The 16380-nt window shown below is 44.6% G+C and overlaps 1 protein-coding gene across 7 annotated transcripts in view; it reads left to right on the top strand.

Annotated features, from left to right (window-relative positions):
- MGAT5 (alpha-1,6-mannosylglycoprotein 6-beta-N-acetylglucosaminyltransferase) overlaps positions 1 to 16380 on the top strand; it is a 326791-nt gene that overhangs the window by 31981 nt on the left and 278430 nt on the right. For 3 of the 7 annotated variants that reach the window (XM_078327939.1, XM_035305063.3, XM_002749493.7), the window contains exon 2: positions 11406 to 11538. The exons of the other annotated variants lie outside the window; for them this stretch is intronic. The gene's annotated coding sequence lies outside the window, so the exon portion shown is untranslated. The remainder of the gene's footprint in view (positions 1 to 11405; positions 11539 to 16380) is intronic. 7 annotated transcript variants of the gene reach the window in all.

Genomic DNA, 16380 nt, shown 5'->3' with positions numbered 1-16380 from the left:
AGTTCAGGTGTCCCCATTGCCGACACAGAGCTGTCAGTGGCTTTGATTCTTGGGCTATGTATGCTGGTGGGAAGCCTCTATTATCTACCCCCCAACATCCTTTTTATTTGAAGTCAGAGGACACGGACCACACCCTGAGACTCTAAATCTCATCCAAGGAAGTGGCCTCTCTAAGACCCATACCATTTTACCAAGCCATAGATGGGAGTTTTCTAGAAATGCAAGCCATCCTGATGACTATGCTGTCAGACTCTCCCTAATGAGCTGTGAGGTGGTCAAATTAATTAAAGAGAAACTGTTGTTAAAATTCAAGGTGGAAGCATCTTTTTATATCTGAGTTTGAATCTGGTCAGTGTTCATCAGAGCACCCTTGTGAGGTGTCTCGGCCATCTGTGACCTCTCCTGGAAGATAATGACATCCATTCTAAACAAAGAACAGACTTTTTCCGTAATGCTAATACTTAGGAATAGCCGTGGCTCAGTGACCGCCCTGTGTTTTGGGTCAGTCCTGCAGAAAAGGGAGAACTCTCCTTGGCTCTTATTCGCATTGTCTGATGGCGGGTGGAGTGGTGGGTTAGGATGCGCACGCTTTGCTCATGGTCAGCAGTTTGGAACATGTGAAGCAGTCCCTAGGAGACTGCACTCTTTCCCTGCCGCCCAGAATTTCTGTGTCTTGGACATCTCTGCTGCCATCACCCTGGCCCAGGCTCCTGCCATTTCTGGCCTGGAAGATGCCTCAGCCTCTGCTTCCCTTCTCACTCCCCTGTCTGCACAGCCTCCACACTGAGCTTTTGAAAATACGAAGCAGATCATCGAGGTCCGTCTGCTTCTCCATTCTCCTGCAGAATGACAAAGTGGTTCAGGGCTTGGTTTCTGAAGTTGATCTGATTACCTTCCAGTCCTTAGCTAGGTCTGACTTGGAGCAGCTTAACTGAATTGTGTCCTCATCTGTAAAGTGGCATGCTTATAGGAGCATGCTGATGGAATGTTGTAAGGATTACCTTTTTTTTTTTTTTTTTTTTTTTTTTTGAGACGAGTCTCACTCTATTGCCAGGCTGGAGTGCAGTGGCGTGATCTTGGCTCACTGCAACCTCCCCAGGGATCAAGTGATTCTCCTGCCTCAGCCTCCCCAGTAGCTGGGAGTACAGGTGTGCGCCACCACATCTGGCTAATTTTTGTATTTTTAATAGAGGGGGTTTTACCATGTTGTCCGGGATAGTCTTGATCTCTTGACCTCGTGATCCACCTTCCTTGGCCTTCCAAAGTGCTGGGATTACAGGCATCAACCACTGCGCCCAGCCAGGATTACCATTTACTATGGAGTACTTAGGACAGGGCCTGGCACATAGTAAGTGCTGAAAAAAATGTTGGTTTTTATTTTTATTGTCAGTGTTCTACTAAAATTCAGTGCCATCCTTTTTAAGCTAAGATGCCAACACAGACTTTTGGTCACACTCTTGGCTCAGGTGGCATCTCCAGCAGCTTCATTTTCAGCTGTCCTCCTGCCTCCCTCTGTTTCTAGCCACACTGGCTCTTGCAGGATCTCCAAAGTACCGTGCTCTCTCCCGCTCCAGGGCCTTTGCACATGCTTTTCTTTTACTGAGAAAGTTTACTTCCTTCCCTCTTTTCCTGGCTAACTCCTGCCTCCACCTATCTTTACTTAATGTCCCTTCCTTCCGCAGGGAGGTCTCCCTGGACTCCTGAGCTGAGAACAGATCCCTGTCATTCTCTGCTGCTCTTGTCCCATGCTTTTCTTTCATAGTAGTTGCAACAGTTTGTAATTCTGTGTTCATTTGTAGGCTTGCTTGATTGGTATCTTCAAGCTGTCCTACACTTTGTGCTCCAGAAAGCCTAGAACGTCCAGCAGCACATAGCACGAGCCTGGCCTCTACTGCTCCCTAACTTGAGATGAATGAATGTTCCTCTTCCAAATCAGCTTGTGTGCTTCTCCATGGCCCCTAGTCAACGCATGAGGTCCTGTTTATTTGCATACAGAGACCCTTCCAAATACATTTCTAGGTCACAGGTTCTCAAACTGTAGTGTGCATCAAAAACACCTGGAGCGGATCATGGACTGCCAATAAGGAAATGAAGGCTAGAAGAAAAGTGAAAAACATGGCTTGTGATGGGCCATCTAGATAAGTTTGTCCAGGTCTCTGTCTGCTTGCTCTGTGTAGTTCTTCTTAGTTCTTCTATGTAGGTTCTATGTAGGCAACTCCTTTTGCCTCTTTGGCTGCCCAGGTGGTCAAATCTAGGGGCTAGAAAGGACTGAGCTGCAGGATCCCCCAGGAGAGGAATGTTTTAAAAGAGTTCCTTCTAGAGGCCCAAAGTGAGGATCTCTGTGGTTTGGTTGTAGCTAACCCCCTTTAGAGTAGTTGGTGGCTGCTCCTTCTGCCACTCATTCCTGTAGACATGCTGCTTGTAAGGCACTCTTCAGTTGGCTCTCTGTGTCCCTGTTCACTGATGAGAGCCACAAGCAAGCTCTTAGTTTTACCAGTTGCCCTGGAACAAGTAGGCAGTTTCGAGGACTGTGATCCCCTCCCTCCACATCACAGCCATCATGATATTCCTCATGGGTTTCAGGGGCCTTTGCACTGGCCCTGAGCAACTCCTCATCTCTCTGTGTCATGGAGGGATATGGTGGTGTGGCCAGAGTGCGACTGGGACTTTGGACTCGGACACACATCCAGGTTTGCTGCAGCAGACCTTCTGGTAGCTAGCTTCTTGTCAGGGTTTCTTGTATTGTAAAATGGGAATGATGATATCTAGGTAAGCTTGTGGTATAGGGATTAAGCAGAGCCTCCAGGTAGGGAGGAACCAAAATCATCATCTAAGCCTTGCTGGCTTTTGCCATTTTATTATTAACATAAGCAGGTGATTGATTCTTACTAAGCCTCAGCATCCTCCTTCGTATCAGGATTAGAATGGTACTTACTTCAGAGGGTTCTTGGGAAGATAAAATACTTATGAAAACTGATAAAATCTGTAGTTAATAGTATCATACCAATGTTAATTTCTTTGTTTTGACCGACATATCATGGTTTTGTAAGATGTTAACTTTAGGGGAAGCTGGCCAAAGAGCATACAGGAACTCTGTACCATCTTTGCAACTTTTCTGCAAATTTAAAATAATTCCACAATGAAAGCTTATTTTTTTAAAAAAGCTTGTTAAACATTTGCAAGAAGCCTGAGGGTTTAGTAAGCCCTTAGTATATGGTGACCCTTACTAGTGTTACTAACAAAATCATGGTTACTACTGTTGATACTTTGAAGAGTATAACCAATGTGTTGTTGTCTAGCTCCGTGGTCCCCAACCTTTTTGGCACCAGGGACTGGTTTCATGGAAGACAATTTTTCCATGGACTGGTAGGTGTGGGGGACGGTGGTTTTGGGATGATTCAAGTATGTTACATCTATTGTGCATTTTATTTCTGTTATTATTACATCATTTTATAAAATATATAATGAAATAATTATACAACCCACCATGATGTAGAATGAGTAGGAGCCCAGAGCTTGTTTTCCTGCAACTAGATAGTCTCATCTAGGGGTGATGGGAGGGAGATGGTGATAGATCATCAGGCATTAGATTCTCATAAAGGGCGCATAGCTTAGATCTCCCACATGTGAAATTCCCAGTTTAATGTCGCGGCTGATCTGATAGTAGGCAGCGCTCAGGCAGTAATGTGAGCAATGGGGTGCAGTTCTAAATACAGGCAAAGCTTTGCACACTTGCCTGCCACTCACCTCCTGTTGTGCAGCCCAGTTCCTAACAGGCCACGGACCAGGATTAATACTGGTTCATGGCCTGGGGGTTGGGGACCCCTAATTTAGCTGACCACTCTGTAAGTGGAATATTAATTTCCTAAGGCTGCTGTAACAAATCACCACAATTTAGTGGTTTAAAGCATAGATTGGTGGTTATAGATGAGCTAGAGGGCCAACTAGATCCTAGATGGAGCCATATTCATTGGTGCATTGTTCAAAGCCCTCACAAGCTGGGCTTCACTTTCCTAGCCTTCTTCTGCACAGGTCTTCTTGTTTCTGCAAACATAAGCTACTGTTATGGGATCCTTAGAGTATTGCTTTGCCTACGGGAAACTTCTGTGGCCGGCAACACCTTCTGCCTGAGTATTGCTCCCACCTGTTGGGCTTGTTCTGCCCACTTGGTCTGGCAGGCTGCACTCAGCTTATGGTCCCAGCTCAGATCCCCCCACACCTGCCAAGGGTGATCCAGGCATGGAATGGCAAGAGGTGTGTGGGCAAGTGAGTGTGGGCTCTGGCCACTGTTCACAGCCAGGCATGCTGGCTGCTGCAGCAGAGCAGGCAGCTCCAGGCGCTGGCACAGGTGCTGGCTCTGTGTGAGGCTGCAGCCGGACCAGATATACTGCATGCAGCTTCTGCTGTGGGCACCTGCATCTGTACGAGGGGAATCCTGTGGTGCCCTGAAGCTTAGAGATGCCAGGAACTACAGAGCCCCAAAGAGGGTGTCACAACTGGGCATGGTGGCTCACACCTGTAATTCCAGCACTTTGGGAGGCTGAGGCAGGCACAACACCCAAGGTTGGGAGTTGGAGACCAGCCTGGCCAACATGGTGAAACTCCATCTCTACTAAAAATACAAAATTAGCCAGGTGTGGTGGCGCATGCCTGTAATTCCAGCTACTTGGGAGGCTGAGGCAGGAGAATCACTTGAACCCAGGAGGAGGAGGTTGCAGTTAGCCCAGATCATGCCATTGCACTCCAGCCTGGGCCACAAGAGCAAAACTTCATCTCAAAAAAAAGAGGGTGTCACAGCCCTGACTTGGGAGCCCCATAGATCTGGGCTCCTGAAAGGGCCGCAGCTCTTCTCTCCTCATAGCCCACAATGTGGCAAGCAGGGCAGAGGTGTATTTCAGCCCTGTTTGTATTATAGCTCGTTTAGTCCTGCCTTTTGGCAGGTCCTGAGTTCTTGTCCTGAGGAAGAATGAGGTATATGGACAACTGGAGGTGAGCAAGGCAGGGAGGAGCTTCAATTCTGAACAGCGGTACAGTTCTCAGAATACTTGAAGTGGGTAGCTCCTATCCACAGGCAGTGTGTCCCCTGAGTCTGTTCAGCTCTCAGCCGAGTGGAGACCCACAGTGGGTAGTTCGTCTCTGCAGGCAGGTTGTCCTGATATCTGCCTGAGTCTGGCTGAGTCCAGGGTTTTTATGGGCTTAAGAAGGAAGGAAGTATGTGCTGATTGGTCCATAGGTGGCTGTCAGCAGGCTGGAAAAAGCACCATAAATTCTCAGTCTGGTAGGTGGAACTGGCAGCCTGGCCTCTAGGCCTCAGGCTGTCCTTGGCCTGAAGGGGAGGTGTTACCAGGGACCCACTCGTTTTTGCCTGGGAGCCTGTCTCCTTCTGCTGTCCATGATGCCCAGACTGTTTATGCCAAGGGGCACCAGCAGGCCCATGCTAAGTTGCTCTGACTCCCTCTAAGTCCCCACTTGTCTTCCCTCCTCTGTTTGTTGGTGTCCAGTGTCTGGAGGGCTTGAGGCAGCAGAGGGCTGGCATGTCAACATTGCCCCAAGGGTGCTCATATGTGTCCAGGTTGCAATAGTGCCTGGAACTTGGGCTCAATTTGGCTCTGAAATTAGAGTGGGTGCTGGGAGCAGAGAGAGGCCAGGCAGCAAGAGCAGGCCCTTCCAAGCCTGTGGGGGCTGGGGGACTAACTGGGCTCTCAAGAGTGCAGGGATGCCCAGGTCTGTAGCTGTGGCTGGGTGGCTACAGCTGCACCCAGGAGGCCTGGGCTCCTGCCCCACCAACTGGAAGGAGGCGGGGCTCTTTCCTGTTCAGGGCTCTGCTGGCTCTGTGGAGTGCATGGCCCTGCCTGCGTGTCCCCTGCTATAGCAGCAGCTGCCCCAGACGGGCCCCCACTGCCATCACTATTAATGTCTCCCCAAATGGACCCTACCCCAAGAGCTTTTAGGGTTTTATTCTTACCCTTCCCCTTTATCTGCCCTTCACTGTCTGAATCTGGGCTGTCTCAGGTGATAACCAGTAGGCACATGTGGCTATTGAGCACTTGAAATGCAGTGAATCTGAATCAAGGTAGACTATACATGTAAAATACACACCAAATTCTTAGTATGAAGAAAAGAATGTAAGCTATTTCATAAGTGTTTCAATATTGATTAACATGTTTTACATGGTGTATTTTGTATATATTAGGCTAAATAAAATACATTTTAGACATTAATTTTACCTGTTTCTTTTTACCTTTTATGTGGCTGCCAGAACATTTAAAATGACATATGTGGCTTGCATTACATTTCTTCTGGAGAACACTGGTTGAAATTCTTACTCTGTCTCTCTCTCTCTCTCTCTCTCCCTCTCTCTCTCTCTCTCTGTCTTTGTGTGTGCGTATGTGTGTGTGTGTGTTATGGGGCCCTGTATTCCCAACATAGTGTCCTATAAAAGGCCCCAGGATTTATACATTCCCTCCCTTCTCCCTTCCCTTCCTCCCTTTTTTCTTCCTTCCTCTTTGCTTGCAATATGTCTGCTAAGTGAATCTCTGGAAGTGAGAATGTTAAAACATTTGAACCCCGACAAAATTACTCAACAGAAGGTTTCTAGTGCTTTATACCGGCTGAAAGAGTTAAGACAGTTGTATTTTCTCTGATTTCAAGTCAATAGTAAGCATCTGTAGAGGAGTTTTGATAGAGTCTTTGTACTTTCACATGATCTAATTTTACTGTCTTCCTAAGAAACCAGTTGAGGCTGGGCATGGTGGCTCATGCCTGTAATCCCAGCACTTTGGGAGGCCGAGGAGAGCGGATCACTTGAGGCCAGGAGTTCGAGACCAGCCTGACCAACATGGTGATACCCTGTATCTACTAAAAATTAGCTGGATATGGTGGCACAGCCTGTAGTCCCAGCTACTTGGGAGGCTGAGGCAGGAGAATTGCTTAACAACCCCCCCGCCCCCCCTCGAGGTGGAGGTTGCAGTGAACCGAGATCACACCACTGCACTCCAGCCTGGATGATAAATTGAGACTGTCTCAAAAACAAAACAAAACAAAAAACAAAAATAGCAACAACAGAAAACAGTTTGCTACTGGAAAGGCATTGCCTCAATAGTGGGGGTATGATAAGGATCCTAGAAGTTAAGCACTACTTTAGCTCCTCTTCTCTCCTTACTCCCTAGGAGATTCGGTTGCTGGGGTGGCATATCTCTTTACAAGTTCCTTATTGGATTCTAACATCCTTTTCCTAACTGCCCTGAAACTGAGTGCTCTGCAGAAGGGTGGTGGTGCAGTGGATCCTAAACTGCATCAGAGTCCTTTGGGGAGCGAAAATGCAGATTCCTCAGCTTGCTGCTGCTGTGTTTTCCTAGGAAGGGGGATGGGTTTATATCAGACAAGTCAATCAGCATATTTGCCTGACTGGTGTGCTGGTAGTCTGGGGTAAGTGGTAATACAGTTTCCACTTTTGCAAAATGCAGCCTGGCTCATCTGAGCTGCTTGTGGGGGATGTGAAGGCTGGGTGCAGCTGTTTGTATAGGTTAAGGATTGGATACTGGTGTTGTGCGAACATATCTGGTCCTCCACTTCTCCCCCCAGCACCTGATTCTGGTTTGTTGGGTGTAAGGGTTCATTGTTTCTTCCAGGGATCAGCAAAAGGACAAAGGGTGGAGACTGGTTACAGGTGTAGGTGCTGTGTAAGATTTGCATCCTGGCTTCACTTGCAGCTGTGACTTTGTGCTGGTTGCTTTAACTCCCTGTTTCAGTTCCTTCATCTGCAAGTGGAGATAGAGTAGCTCTTCAAAGGGGTTGTGGGGAAAGTTGATGCAGTTCTTTGGAAGCATTTGGCCAGCTGGTAAGCATTGGGTAATGGCCCAGCTGCTCTGCTGTGATCATTAGTGTTATCTGACACTTCTGGTGAACTTCAGGCTAGGATCTGCCAGGAGGATCTGAGCGGACTTAATAGTTTTAGCAAAGAACACCTGTGAGCCCCGAGCCAGGCTTCAGCTTAAAGAAATGAGGACAGCTGAAGGTGGTACAAGGAGGTAAAGAAGCTTGGAGGCAGGGAGGCCAGCTGCAGTATTTGGGAGTGGTTGTGGGTTTGCAGCTCTTTACAGGATATCTAAGTCCGCCTGAAGGACAGACTGTCTCACCATGGATTCCAATAAGGCTTAAGCCTGCATCAGGAGCGAATGATCCTGTTGAGCCAGAGCCAGGCCAGTACGTTGCCAAGACTGTGGGCCCCAGCCTTGGGGGCTGGGTTGGGCCTTGGAGCAATGGGAAGGAAGTGAAGTCATTTTTTAGCTTTGTGTAATCAGACCCTTGCCTAGAAGACATATTTCTGGTGGGAACAGTGTTACCTGGTTACTCATTTAACTTCTGAATGCTGGCCTCTTGCCCTCATTTTGTCTCCCCTCCTGCAGGGCCTCCCAGGGCCCTGGACTCTAGCTGGCAGGAGGCAGAAGCCTGGACCCCTAAGGAAGCAAGGAGTAGGACTGTCTTCTGCTCTGACTTCCCCTCAGAGTTTTCAAAAACTCAGTGTGGTTTGGAAGAGTAGTTTATTTTTCTAATAATGGTGTGATATTGGCTGGGGTTTTTTCATTAAGTTGTCATATTTTATCTACTTGTTTGCATATCCAGTTCAATCTGTGGATTTTTCTCTTAGCACTTTGGGCTCTCCTTTTGTTAGAATAGTTTCATAGATTAATTTTTTAAAATAATAGTGTCAGTGTTTTTATTTCCAGAAGAGCCTTGCTAAACATGTTTAAAATAGTAAATATGAATATTTGGAGATTGGTGAAGTGGTAAGAATGAGGATATACATGCTTGGCTAGGTGAGGTGGCTCACGCCTGTAATCCCAATATTTTGGGAGGTTGAGGTGGGTGGAAACCAGTCTGGCCAACATGGTGAAACCCTGGCTTTCCTTAAAAAAACAAAACAGCAACAAAAAAACGGGCATGGTGGCGCACACCTGTAATTCCAGGTACTTGGGAGGCTGAGGTAGGAGAATTGCTTGAATCCAGGAGGCAGAGGTGGCAGTGAGCTGAGATCACGCCACTGCACTCCAGCCTGGGTGACAGAGCTGGACTCCATCTCAAGAAGAAAGAGAGAATACACATGCTCCCCTTAAATAAATAGGTCTCCTTGCAGCTCTCCATGTAATTTTCTTGTACTTGTGGTGTTAGGACTTTTTGCTGAAGACTGGCGGTTGTCAGTCAAAATGCTAGGCCTCATTTAGGGACTTCCCTTAAAGAATGAGACCAGAAGGAGATGGCAGTGAGGCAAGCAGGGAGAGCAAGGGTGTGGTTTTCTTTTATAGTTGTTAGGGATTTAAGGGAGTTTAAAACCACTGAATCTCAGTAACTGAGCCGCTGACTATGTACTGGGAACTTTAGGTATATTCTCTCGTTTAGTCCTTAGACTAATCATTTGAGGTTATCAGTCTCCTTTTACCGTTGAAGGTAATACAGCTGAGTGATGAGTGACTTCCCTGAGTTCCCACAGGATCAGAACAGAGTTGGGATTTCTCACAGGTTTGTTCTATCCTCCCGACCATGTTATTTCTGCTGTGTTACATTGTCCTCTTAAGGAAACTTACTAACACTAGGAGGAGGAGGGATAAAGATAACATGTATGGAATGCCTACTATGGACCAGACATGATGCTAAGTGCTTCGCCATTCTCTCTTTAACGCCAATGACCTGTGGGGTAGGTGCTGTTATTAATGCAATTTCACAGAAGATGAAACTCAGGTTTAGAGACATTAAGTGCCTTGTAAACTCTGTATTGAAGTGGGATGACCTTAGTGATCTGAGAATCTACTGTTGGAATAATGAACTTAGGAGCATGAATAGAAACTGTATTTAGTGGATTGTCAAATATTTGTGGAGTGTCGGTTTTGCTGAAGATTCTGTGTCTGAAATACTCTTTAGAGACACTGAGAAGTGTAATACGTGCCTGGCTCTTGAGGAGTTGACAGTCTGGTTAGGAGAGTTACCACACCCAGGAGGGAAAGTTTCCCAGAGATGTTTAGGTTATGCAAGGGAAAGTTGGGTTTGGAAGGGGGATGCATTGGGGGCAGGGAAGATAACCTGACTGGAGAAAAGGTCGATTTCTGAAGCAGCCCTTCCTGATTCTGGAGGACCTTGGAGGCCAGGGTTTGATCTTAGAGATGTTGGTACCTAAGACACGTTATTGAAGTCAGAAGGTCCTACTTGAGTAAGTGGGGGCTGGAGTGAGGGTGTTGTGGACAGTTCACCTGGGAGGTGTGCAAGATGAAATCGGGGGAGGGGCATGGGGCTGGAGAAAGGCCCAGCTGGTTACAAAGCTGCCTGTAAGCTGCTGAGTAGGAGACAATTAAGACAGAAACTCTTGTCAGGGTTAGTAATTCGACTAGCTGTGGTTCTTAAGCAAAGGTGAGTAATGCTGAAAAGAGGCAGACATCTTAACTGATGGGATTGAATTGAATGCTCGGAGGAGAGAGGTACATTTGTCCAGGACTAGATGATTGTCAGAGGCTCTAAGAGGAACATGTTAGTTTCTTTTCCCCCACTTGGCGCCCAGATGAATGAATTGATTTGCATGCGTCATTAGAAAATTCTCCACTTTGGTTTCCTGTCTTAGCTCTACACAGTTCCCATTTATGACCTTAACATTGTACTAAGAGAGACCCAGGTCTGACCTGTATAGCTGTTTGAGTCAGGAGCTATCAAAGGGGTTGCCAGAATCACCTAAAGGAGTTGGCAATAGAAGAAGTGGCATTATGACTTGGATTCACTTCTTTAATAAGACCAATGTTGGCAGCCATGAAGGCTGGTTGCTCTATTTAGCCATAGAGTTGGGATGTAAGTCCTAGTGGGGCAGGCTCATTTGAGAGTGGAGATTTAAGACATAGGATACTCTAATGGGCATTAGAAAATTTAATATATTGCCTGGGATTGTGAGGTTCTATTTTCATGTTGGAATTCAAAGATGACTTCAGTGAGTTGGAGCTGGAAGTAGGAAGGGAAGTTTTTTTAGAGGAAGATGGCGTGCTCATAGCATTCAGGTCGTCTAAGAAAAAGTTTCTAGGGAGCTAGAAATGTTCTGTAACTTGTGTTCCTAGCCAGAAATGTTCTGTAACTTGTGATATGGAAGACTCCAGGCTTGGGAACCTGGCAGATCTGTGTTAAGATGGGGATCAACTCTGCAAGATATTTAGCTTTCTGAGCTTCAGTTTCTACCCCTGTAGGTTATGGAAAGTAGTACCTCAAAGAGGTGCAGCCATGTTTGATAACTCGCATGAGGCTCCTTGTGTCTTGGCACATAGCAGGTTCTCACTATCGGCAATATGAAGGGGAATAGGACTGCCATGTAGACACAAAGATCCTTGATGATCTAAAACTGCATAAGACTGGGTTCTTGTTCTTTTCCTTCATAGTCTCTGATGAGGACGACTGGTTTCTTCACACCTATTGAGCCAAGAGAGCTGAGATGATCGCAGAGACAGTCGAGAGAAGACAAAGAGAAAGGTGTGAAGAGGCTGAGTAATACACAGAGGGACCCTTGGAAATGTAAGAACTATAGTGTGATAAATAAATCCATGTCTCTGGTTAAAAGTAAGGGCACAAGTTTATTCATGCATAGTGCAGTCTTTAGAATTCTGGTGTTCATTCTCTTCCCCTCCCCGAGGAGTATTAACTGGAGTTTACAGCTTAAACACTCTGGGTTTCTGGGCATTTATTTACGTGGCACTTTGGACACTTTCTAGAGCCAGTTCAATTATCATTAACTTATCTGGGCTGTTTACTTGAACACGTGGGGTTGATTTAGTGTATTACAAGAACTGAACATTGTCTCTCAGACATCATTAATCTCACCTTTCTTGTCCGGCATTAAGTAAGAAATTAATAAAAAACGAAAGGGAAATTAATAACACGTTGGTATTCACAGTTCATCGGGAGACCTCACAGCAGGTGTGAAATTAACTTCTCTGAATTAATATACACCTCAGCAAATTAAAGGTATAGAAAAGGTTTTATTCAATATTTAGGAAATGTCCCTGAATGCTTCCTACTTTGGTAATTAGATGTTGGGCAGTGTTGAGACCATGCGCAATTGATACGGTCATCTCAGGACCCATAGACAGCTTTAAATCAACTTTTTTTTTTTTAATTAGGGATTTCACTTAGATAAATGAGATAAAACCAAATGGTTGATACAGACTTGCCCAAAGACTTGCAGTTTTGATCTCTATTAACTATAAATTTAATCCTGGGTTCTGTTTCCTTGTTATGACATGTGGTAAGATAGGTTTCAAAGGATACCTTATGAGGAACACCTCATGGAAACTAACGGGGAGTTATAAGTCTCTTTTACAGCTTTCGCTGAGGTTGATGAAGGACAAGCTTTTGTTACTGAATTGTTCCTGTAATTACATCAGAAATAACAGGCAGCAGTCACCTTCCATTAGGGGTGGGAGGGAAGGATCCTTACTATTTAAGTGATCGCATAAGGTGCTGAATGAATCATCCTCAGCCTCATGAGGAATTAAAAATAGAAAGAACAGTTGACATCATCCTATAGCAGGTTTCTAGGGGACAGAAAAATGCCAGATAGTTTTTTAAGGAATAGAGCTGTCTGAAGTAATGGTCCAGCCCACATGTTTATAGGCTGTTGGCAGTGGTTCTCCACCTTGAGCAGGCATCCAAGAATCAGCTGGAGGCCTTTTTAAAACAGAGCGCTGGCCCCAGAGTTTCTGATTGAGTGGGCCTGTGGTGGGGTCTTAGATTTTTGCATTCCCAACTTCCCAGATGATGTTGATGTTGCTGGTTCGGGGTCTACAGTTTGAGAAACATTGGGCTAAGGGAAAGAAATGGATGTAGCTTGAGGATGGTTTAGAAAATAGAAATTTAAGATTAATTCCCTAGTGGTTGTTAAAATTTTGATGACAATACCAAATTTCATTTCGGATGGTGTGCAGGTCTTGTAATGGGAATCTGTTTTTTGTGATACTGCAAATGAACATTAAAAATGGTTGCAAACCTAGATGATTGGTCTCCTAGCACTCTTTCACCGTGTCTTGGTTAAAATTTTGGGTAAACTTTGGCTACAAGTAATATCTCTGTAATCCAAGTTAGTGATGGATTCAGAAGTTTGGCTGATTTTTTTCTCATCTGTAAATCAAACACGCTGTACCTGGGGTGGACCATTTGTAGGAGAGCAGTCATTTTAACTAAGGGCATTCCAAATCACAAGCCATTAAATCATCCTTGCCCCACCTGCCTGACAAAGTAGCGATCAGCAAAGTAGCTGTCAGGTAGCATCAGGCACCACCTGCTCCTATGATTCCAGGCTTCCACTGGTTCTAGAACTGCCCTTTTATTCTATTAATTTAGTGTCACATTAAAGCAACAGCAGCCAGAGTAATCATAATTGCTAACATTTGTAGAAGGCTCACTGATCTTGGTGCCACACATGGACTGTGTCTCCCTTGCCTTGACTGTGAATCCTGTTTTCTTAGTGAGGCCCCATAATGACCTCTGTTTTAGACAAAGAAAACAGAGGGTTGTAGAGTCACTTGGTTGCTGTCACACGGTTTGAGAGCTTGGAGCTTTGTATTTGAGCCCAGGCAGTATTAGTGAGTTGGGGCAGATTATGATTTTATTGTATTTTGGGGAAACTTTTCGTGGAGACTCTATGAGAGGCCTCATTGAAATGGAAATATGAGAGAAAGTTTTGAGTTGAGTGAATCTAAACCTATTTACGGTTACCATTTTGTATGTTCTGGTGTCAAAGAGCAATCTAGATCTATGAAACTGGGCTTCACAGTATGGTGAATTTAGCTGCTCTGCCCAATGTGGATGAAAGCCATGTGATGCTAGTACTGTAATTGTAGGGCTCTTTTCTATGTGACTATCTGATGCTTGACTAGGAAGATTGAAAGACTGAAAGTTTCTAAGTGTGGTCATGATTTGCTTCTAGTGCATATCAGTTGATCTTATTTGAAGTATTTTCTCTAAACATAAAGGAGTTTTAGGCAGAATAGACACTCTTTAACTGCTTTGATGTTCTCAGCTATCTTTGTCTTGGGTGTGGAAAAAGTGAAATCCATGGTTGTTTTTGGCATTCAAGATTCTGAGATTCTATTGGGAGCAATGTCATCCATAGGGAATAAGAAAAAGAAATACTCGAGGATGACCCCTTGAGAAGGGATCAACCTGACAGTTTCCAGTGCTGATGCGGGTAAGTGGGTGGGCAAAGGTAAGAACTGCAGGTTTGGAATTGGCCATCATTGTCCTGTGTCATTGGATCCTGGGTGGGTACCACATAGTTGGGCCCTGCACGTGCATTGGCTTGTCATGGCTCACCTTTAGAGATGCTTTGGGGGAGGGCAAAGACACAAATACAGGTTTCTAATAGAATGTTGGGGTAGAGTGGGAGTGTATCAAGTAGGTTATTTTGTTTGTAGGGCATTTATAATCTTTCATCCAAAAAATAAAAGGAATAAATGTTGGTTGAAAAGGGGATTTCAAGGCTGGGTGCAATGGCCCACGACTGTAATCCCAGCACTTTGGGAGCCCAAGGTAGGAGGCTTACTTGAGCTCAGGAATTTGAGACCAAACTGGACAATATAGTGAACCTCATCTCCATAATAATTAAAAAAATGATGTGTATGTGTGTATATATATGTATATATGTGTGTATAAGTATATATATAAAATTGAGTTGGACTCCCATGATATCCATCTACAAATGCTTTCACAGCTTAGGTATGATTAAGAAAGGGAGGAAAATTACAGCATAATCCCAAGAAGAAATTGAGGGATCCAATTAATCCCCCAAAAATACTTCGGGCGAAACCTTGATGAATGCTATGGTGGTATGCTATTTTGAAAATTAGGAAGGAGAAAGGACTTCCTTCAATATTTTCTTTATAGACACAGCTAGAAATGGCTATAAATTTCCATTAATGTTACTTACTTGGCTCTGCGGTAAATGATACTGAAGATTAGTTGAACATTAAAGATTTTGCTGATGAGATAATTAAAGTGTCTTTTGGTTTCTTGGTGACCAGGCATTTTGCAAAGGAACTTTAGAGCCAAGGGTGATACAGTGGTTTTCAGGTGACCCAGGAAGTAGCTTTGCTGATTCTTAAGGTAAAATCAAGATTGGGTTCTTAACTACATGGCCTGTTGTTAAAGCAGAAATACAGATTTGAAAGTATTGGTGAAATAAGGATAATAAACTACTTCTTTATATCATGAACATTTTTTTTAATCTTACAGCCTTATCACTGCTATGATTCATAAGTCACCTGCCACCCATGGACAGTACTCATAAAGAAAATTGCCATATGATGCACCAAATAGGTATTTATAAAAACATAAAAGATTAGAAGCACTGAAAGTAAGTTGGTATCATTTAGGCCCGAGGCATGTGGGTATATATTCCATTAGCCTACACCACTGCTTATGTCTGAAGTGTTCTTGATCTGACCAAGATGCTGAGGATTGTTTTCTAGGAACAAATCTTGATTACTGCGCTTATTAGCGTTACAGCTTTACAATTTTTTCCATATCACAAGAGCCCATTTTCAAAACCCATTCCTTCACCTCAGAGCTATCTCAGACCAAAGCTCGTGTAAAAAGGGTCGCAGGCCTGGATTCTTTCCAACCTTCCATTTTTTAGTAAACATTTATTGAGCCCAGTCTGTTTCATAGAGATGGTGGATTTGGAATGACTGTAGGTTGAGCCTGTTCTCCTAAGTTGCCCAAGTGTACAAACCTCTGGTATTACTCAGGGCTTGTTGACACAGACAAAAATGTTAATACTTTATGTGGTTTGCGGGAATTGGCTTCGTTTGGATTAATAACGAAATTCTTCCAGAAACTTTTCAAAAGATTATACAGTATGCTCTTCCATAAAGTCCTTAAGAATAAGGTAGTCTTAAGACAACAGCTTAAAGGTAGATTTGTCCTTCCGTCCCTTACTATTGAGGTGTTTCTCCGTTTTACAATTTTCTGCTCATACAGTCCATAAACATCAGAAACATACTATACATACCTGTTAATGGACATATTTTTCCCTGGCGTCTTTTTTATAAAGGAGTTTTATAGAGGGAAAATCGCCAAATCAGAAGCACATAGTAGATCTATTTTTTTTGTTTTGGAGACAGTTTTTGCTTTGTTGCCCAGGCTGGAGTGCAGTTGTGCGATCTCAGCTCACTGCAACCTTTGCCTCCTGGGTTTAGATTCTCCTGCCTCAGCCTCCCTGAGTAGCTGGGATTATAGGCATGTGCCACCACACCCAGCTAATTTTTGTATTTTTAGTAGAGATGAGGTTTCACCATGTTGGCTAGGCTGGTCTTGAACTTCTGACCTCAGGTGATCCACCTGCCTCAGCCTCCCAGTGTA

This window comes from Callithrix jacchus, chromosome 6 (genome assembly GCF_049354715.1).
Source record: "Callithrix jacchus isolate 240 chromosome 6, calJac240_pri, whole genome shotgun sequence".
Lineage (NCBI taxonomy): Eukaryota > Metazoa > Chordata > Mammalia > Primates > Cebidae > Callithrix > Callithrix jacchus.
This window is presented reverse-complemented; position numbering and strand designations above follow the sequence as displayed.